A 7,031-nucleotide genomic window follows, 5' to 3' on the forward strand; every position below is an offset into this window, starting at 1 on the left:
TCCGATCGCCGCCGCCACCAACAACAACATTCGGAGACGTCACTCCCGTCACGTGACCCGACCCAGAGCTAAAAATAGACATCCCCCCTCCCCTCCCGCCGCTTCATCTACCTCCAACCCCTCCCCTCCCTCTAGGCCCGCCCTGCGGGGCGGGGCCAGCGGCGCCACTGGAACAGCTCCTTAAAGGGCTGGTACCGGCGCAGAGCGGGGCTGAGAAGGGGGTGAAGGCCAGGGATCGAGCCCCGCGAATGGTGCGGGAAGGGGCGCTGCGGGCGGCCGGGTCTGGCTGCTGGGGCTCAGCCTTGGGGACGCCTGATTTTCCTCCGCGCGCTTCCTCGACTTCCTTTTCGAACCGTGGATGGTGCAATCGTCGCCGGCTTAGCTTCTTCCTAACACGCCCTACTGCGGTGGGGGAGGGGAACCGGGGACGGATTACTAGGGGCAAGGAGGGTCCTCGGAGGCCCCAGCCAAGATGCCAGGCTCGGGGTGGGTGGCCGGGACGGATCTTGAGCTCTGACCTCACACACTACATCCGTGTCAGGGGGGAAAAAAAAGATTGGGAAAAGCCGGGGTATGGTTGTAACAGTCCAAGGCCTTCCAAAGGGAGACTTCCGGTCTCTGATGCCATGCTTATCTACAACCTGACTTTGGTGCCATTCTCATCTACAACGCTCCTTAGGACACCATATGAGTGGTTAAACCTAGACAGTTTGTCAATAGTCCAGTAATTCCACTAGCAAATTTTATTCTAAGGAAATAAATATGTCTCCAAAAATGAATATGGAAGGAAAGAGATCGTTTATAATGACATGAAAAGTTGGGAACAACCTAAATATCCATCAGTAGTAAGGGACTGGCAAGTAAACTAGGGCACGTTCATTCAGTGGAATGCTCTCCAGACATTAAAAATGATATGTCTATAATGACCTGAGAAGATGCTTATGCTATATTGTTTTCTTGAAAATCAGGATTCAAACTAGGAACTATAGAATTGCTCCGTTATAACAAACAACAAACTAGATCCATATGTCTGAGTATGTGTGTATAGGAAGAAGCCAGGAGAATAAATACCCAAATATTTACCTTTGTTTTCTCATTTATCTTTTCCTGTATGCCTAAAGTTCTGCAACTATCATGTATCATCTAATCAGAAAAAGTAAGTGACATACATAAATATTTCTGGAGCAAATGACAAAGATTGTTTCTACAAGATATCTCATAAATCAGTTCCCTCTCCAGCCCCAGACACATCTACAGCCCCACCCCTTGTACTAAGCCAAATCACTCCTCAGCTCAGATACTACGTCTGCCTCCCCAATTAGTCCACTTCCTGCACCCATCCTAGCCTTCTCCCCAAACCAGCGTGACTTTTTAGAACACAAATCTAATCAAAGAGAGGGTTTAAAACCGTTCCGATTTTCTCACTAAAATCTGTATCTGGCCCAGAAAAGTGGATTTTAAACTTTAGGGTTCTTACAAATTAACTGAGGAGTTTGTTCAAAAAGCTAATTCCTGAACCCCATCTCCAGAACTAACTTCATATATGCTTTTATTGATTCTGATAACTATTTGTAAATATGTATCTATTTATGGCATTATTGGTTCAGTGTCCACCTCTGTACGCTTCTTGAGTGCAGAATCCACACATTTCCACCCAGCAGTGCCTGGAACAAAACAAGATTTAATGAATATTTATTAAAATGGAATGAATGAGTATTAAAAGGTTAAGCCACCCTGACCGGTTTGGCTTAGTGGATAGAGCATCAGCCTGCGGACTGAAGGGTCCCAGGTTCGATTCCGGTCAAGGGCATGTACCTTGGTTGCGGCACATCCCAAGTAGGGGGTGTGCAGGAGGCAGCTGAATCGATGTTTCTCTCTCATCGATGTTTCTAACTCTCTATCCTTCTCCTTCTCCCTTCCTCTCTGTAAAAAATCAATAAAGTATATTTAAAAAAAAAAAAGGTTAAGCCAAGGTGAGCATTTTTTGACTGAACAAGGGACTCTGAGCAGAAAGCCTGCCCCCACCAAGTTATCGCATGTCACTCCAAGACAGGGATCCTCCTGACAGTTCTGTATTGATGATGCCACCCATTTGCCGTTACTTTTATTCAACCTGTGTTGGCACTTGTTGGGTTGGGTTGGGTTGGCATTTTGCTCTCTTGGTCCTTACGTTTTGCCTCCCCAAACAGAGTGTGAGCCACTTGAGAAAAGAGGTAAGATCATATTTCCTGTTGCCTCTCCAGCACCTATTACATCGCCTTGCACATAGCAGGTACTCCGTAAAGACTCTGGGATACTGAAGACTGGAATTTCTTCTCTTGAGATCTCAGAACATGAGGACAGAAGCCTCCATCTGGTATGACATATGTCAATGACTATCTTGCGGAACACCTGCTAGGCACTTCTGATTCCGTAGATGAGAGAAATAAATAACTTACCCCAAATCACGGAGGTCATGCAAGCAAGAACAGGGGTTCAAATCTAGTCTCTCTGTCCCCTAAACACAAGGAACAGGGCCTGGGGCAGCTGGGCTCCCAATTCCAGCACTCTAGCCCCCTTTTCTGGAGGTCCCTGAGACTATCGCCTTGGTCCCCAGTGGTCAAAGGTCCTAGAAGTTAATATAACTCACCCTATGGGGCCCTGACTAGCCCTCAGGTTTCCCCTTTTCAGCTAAGTGTGGGTTAAATAATTCTGCATTCATTCTACATGTTTCTTGAGTACCTGGGTGCTAGGAATATAGAAATGAATCTGTCTTTAAGGAACTTAGAGTTCCTCACAGAGAATAAAATGTCTTTTGTTATGAGTCCCTAGGGCAGGCTCTTGCTAGGACCATTTACCATGGAAACAGGTGCCCTGGGGCTGTCCTGTTAACCACTCCCTCAGTGTCCTGATGTAGACCTTCTGACCCTGGGACCCAGCGGTGAATTTGGCTTCTTAGTAGAAGAAAGTCAGTCTTGGAGGAGAGCCAGGTATTTAACCTGGCAGGTTGGAAGCACTACTGGACTTTGAGAAGAAGGCACCAGGGCTGGGGAGGGGAACGAGGAGTGTTAAGCAACACCCCTAGGGGCTCGGGAGTTGCCTCTCCTGCCTGGAATCATGCGAAGTGTCCTGGCCAGTACCTGGAGCAGGAGAGAGAGCAGTGTTCCTCCCTGCTTGGTGGACACTGCTGTACTGACCGCTAACCCATCTCCTCCACACCCCCTCTCACTCACCCAGGGTCTGCCCTCTGAAGTTAGCATTGCTTGGGGAACAGGCAAGACACCCAGTTCCAATGTGCCTCCCTCACCTTCAAACTTTCACCCAGAATTTCTCCTGTGGTGGAAATCCTCAGCTCCATGGGCAGGATTCCAGAGGCCCCGGGATCCTCTGGCCAGCGTGCTCTAGCTCACATGTTCCTTCTCTGGTGGGACAATACTTAAGGGGCCCTGATGTCCTCCAACGAGTGTCTGGGGTGGAAACAGTCTACTTCTGCCTCAATACAGCCTCCATCAGGAAATAATATAGAACAAGGAAGAACTGAGCTGATAAACCCAAGCAATTCACTAGGTCTCTGTGAAAGGAAGTGTGCATTCTTCAAGCTTTTACCTTTACCGAGGGCAGCTTGTACCTAAGGCACCTGGTTCCTATTCCATTCAGCAAGAAGGTATTGAGCAGACTGACATTCTGGCATCAGCAGGGGTTGGGCTTCAGGTCAGGGACGCCTCTATTGAGGACATCTCCACGATCTCTGACCTCTGAGGACAGGTCACTGGTCTGGGTCTGCAGATGTCTGACATCTGCATTGACTCGGGGGCAGGGATGGAGGGTGGTGGGGACTGTGGTGCTTTGGGGGGGGCGGGGGCTCTGGGTCCCAGGTCTTTTTTAGTTTGGGTAAAGCGCAGTTCTGTACGGGGGAGCCTGATTGTGCCACTTCTTATCTGAGTGTTTTTGTTAAATGATGTTATCTCGGGCGCTTCAGTTTGTGCACCTCCCTTATAAGTCTGTGGTGACAAAGTACACACACACACAAAAGCTTAGCACAAAGCCAGGCATAGCGACAAATGGCCATTAGGATTGCTACGGGGGAAAAATGAAATAAAATTTATGAGGCCAGCACAACGCTAGGGACTGTGGGGATGACACATAAACAAACAAACAGGACAAGAGATGAGGAAGCCTGGGTCCTGGGATCAGCACCATTCCTGTGTGCTGTTGGATAAGTCGTTTCCCCTTCGGACCTTAGTGTCCTCATCTGGGACACAGAACTCGGACTTCTACTCTCTAAGGTCCTTTTCAGTGCGGACACTCGCGAATTCCCACTTGGATGTGACGGCAGATGTGACCACATCCGGCATGGTACTAGGCTCCCACGTTTAAGCTGGGCCTTCATTCTTTCTGGATGCGTTATGGTCCAGTCCTGTCCACAGGCTTTTTACAATAGGCTCAAGATCCAGAAGAGCATTTATTTCAGGGAAAAACAATTCATGCGCCCCAGGCACAAAGCAAAGGCGTGTCTTTGAGGACTGAGTTATGCGAGTTGAACTCAGGATGGCTGAGTTTGGCCCAGGTCTCCCTGTGTGACATTGTACAAGTCCCTTCCTCTCTCTGGACCTTTTGTTTCGTGGCTGTAGCATGAGGGGGTCGGACTAGATTTCCTTCCTTCCAGCTAGAGGCAGTTCTGATGGGACCCTGGATGACGTTGAAAAGGAAAGATGGCAGAACTGTTCCTCCTCCCCTCCTTCACTCCCCCTGCCCCTCCGGGCGCAGGGCAGAAGGAAGCTGGTTCCAAGCCAGCATCCAGCATCGAATCACACTTGACTGAGATTTTGGAGGAAGAGCACCTGACAGGTTCCTCGGCAAGCCCTCACCCCTCTGGCTTCATTTTCCTCCTCTGTAAAATGGTATGATTGGATGGATGACTTCTGAGGATTTTTCTAGCTCAGATAGCTAACAGTCCTAGAGTTGTGGCTAAAAAGAAAAAGAAAGCTAAAAAGGAGGGCCTGGTCGGAGACAGAGCCTCAGTCATTCCTCATTGAGAGCCTCACTTGTCCCCTGACACTTTCTGTCCCTTCCCAGGCCTCCTAGCTCCCGCCTTCCTGGGGGAGATTGGGAGAAGGCCACTGTCTCTACACTCAGCAATGACCACGCCTGGGGAAACCAGCTCCTAGAACCAGCTGTGAATGAAGACTATTCTGGATGCAGCTACCATCGTTGTTCATGGTGCCTTAAAAAAAAAATAAAGGAGAGAGAGAGAGAGAGCAGGGGAGAGCAGAGAAGAGCTACAGTCCCCTGGTCTATAGTCCACAGCCATGAGCTCTCACAGCAGCCACAGCTACCTGCTAAAGGACAGCAGGTGACCAGAGGCCTGGGACAGAGGTGGGATCCTAGGACAAGGCTTCTCATCCTTGGACATGGAGTGGCCCACATGGAGCCTTCTTACCCTGTTAACAGCGAAAAGAGCAGGAGGTCCAGGGGGATGACTGAAAAGGGAACCTGTTCTCTTCCCCACCTTCCTACTGGGACCTGGAGCCGAGGCCCAGGATTTCCCAGGATTCCCTGGACTGGATGTGGCTCCTGGCTGCCTGCTGAGAAGCCAAGGCCACACGAACACAACAGCGCAAGGACAGCTATGGCCAGTCACATCCCACATGTCTACACGCTCCTCCAGAGTGTCGTCTCTGAGCAGGACATGCACGTCAGGGAGGGGACAGAGGGTATAAATGTGCCTGCCCTCCGGGAGCTTGTGATCCTTTGGAAACAACAGCCTCCCAAGAAGCAGGGTTGAGCATTGGGGAAGGAAGGAGCCTGGGAGACATAGGCCAGCTCTGCCTATAGAAGCTCAGAAAAATCATTGCCTTCTCTGAGACTCAGTGTTCCCTCTGTGATTGGAGGGCTGGACTGTGTGATTCTGGAAGGTCCTCTTGCCCCTAAGGCCATGAGATAATAGAGGACAAGATGCAGTGTACTGACACGACATATGGAGGGCGTGGACTACAGCCACACAAAAACTGGCCCAATTGCCTTTCTTCCCTGGGAGCCGCACCCAGATGAGGTCTCTCTAGGTTTGAGAGGTCTCCCCAAATATACAGAGAGAGTCATGTCCTTTTTCTCCTGGGAACTCTTTGAGGACCCAGGACATTCCGACAGGAAGTCCTTGATCCATGTGTCTAGAAGGCACATTCCATCATCCTCAAGCAGTAGGGTCTCTGGCACATCCCTGAGGACACATCCTGCCCAGTGGACAGACAGAGCAGCAGACAACAGACTTTCATTTCATCCTCCCAACCCCACAAGGTACGCATTCTTATTCTTATTCTTATCCCCAGTTGTAAGATGAAGGACCTGAGGTGCAGGAGAATTAAGGAACTGGCCAAAAGCCACAAATCCAGTAAGTGAAGATACAGAGATCTGACCCAGGTTATGGGAGCCCAGAGCCTAACCACTGGATTTCAACCCCATGAGAGAGTGAAGACCTTGACCTGGATTGACGCTCAGATACTTAGCTGTGAACTTGGAAATGTACTTAATCTCTTAGAATCTATTTCAGCGGTTCTCAATCTGTGGGTCGAGACCCCTTTGGGGGTCGAATGACCCTTTCACAGGGGTCGCCTAAGACCATCGGAAAACATATATATAATTACCTATTGTTTTTGTGATTAATCACTATGCTTTAATTATGTTCAATTTGTAACAATGAAATTGGGGGTCACCACAACACGAGGAACTGTGTTAAAGGGTCTCGGCGTTAGGAAGGTTGAGAACCACTGCCTGAGATGCTAGCGCCAGAGCCAGAGAGTCAGTCTGGACACAGAGCGGAGGGAATCTTTTTCATTGTCTCTCTCTCCTCCGGGCCTGTGAAGTCCAGATGGGCAGCCCCTGAAGACAGGACCGTGTTTTTACAGATGAGGAACGCACGGGAGAAAGCGGGCCCGGTTCTCGTTTCTGTGAGGGTAGGCGGCGGGGCTGCGCGGACCCCGCATCAGCGTGTCCTCGAGAGGCGACCGTGGGGACCGGGGTGGGGGCTTTTCCCGGGGGGGAGGGGCTGCATTTTA

Source organism: Myotis davidii, unplaced genomic scaffold, assembly GCF_000327345.1.
Source record: "Myotis davidii unplaced genomic scaffold, ASM32734v1 scaffold109, whole genome shotgun sequence".
NCBI classification, from domain to species: Eukaryota; Metazoa; Chordata; class Mammalia; order Chiroptera; family Vespertilionidae; genus Myotis; species Myotis davidii.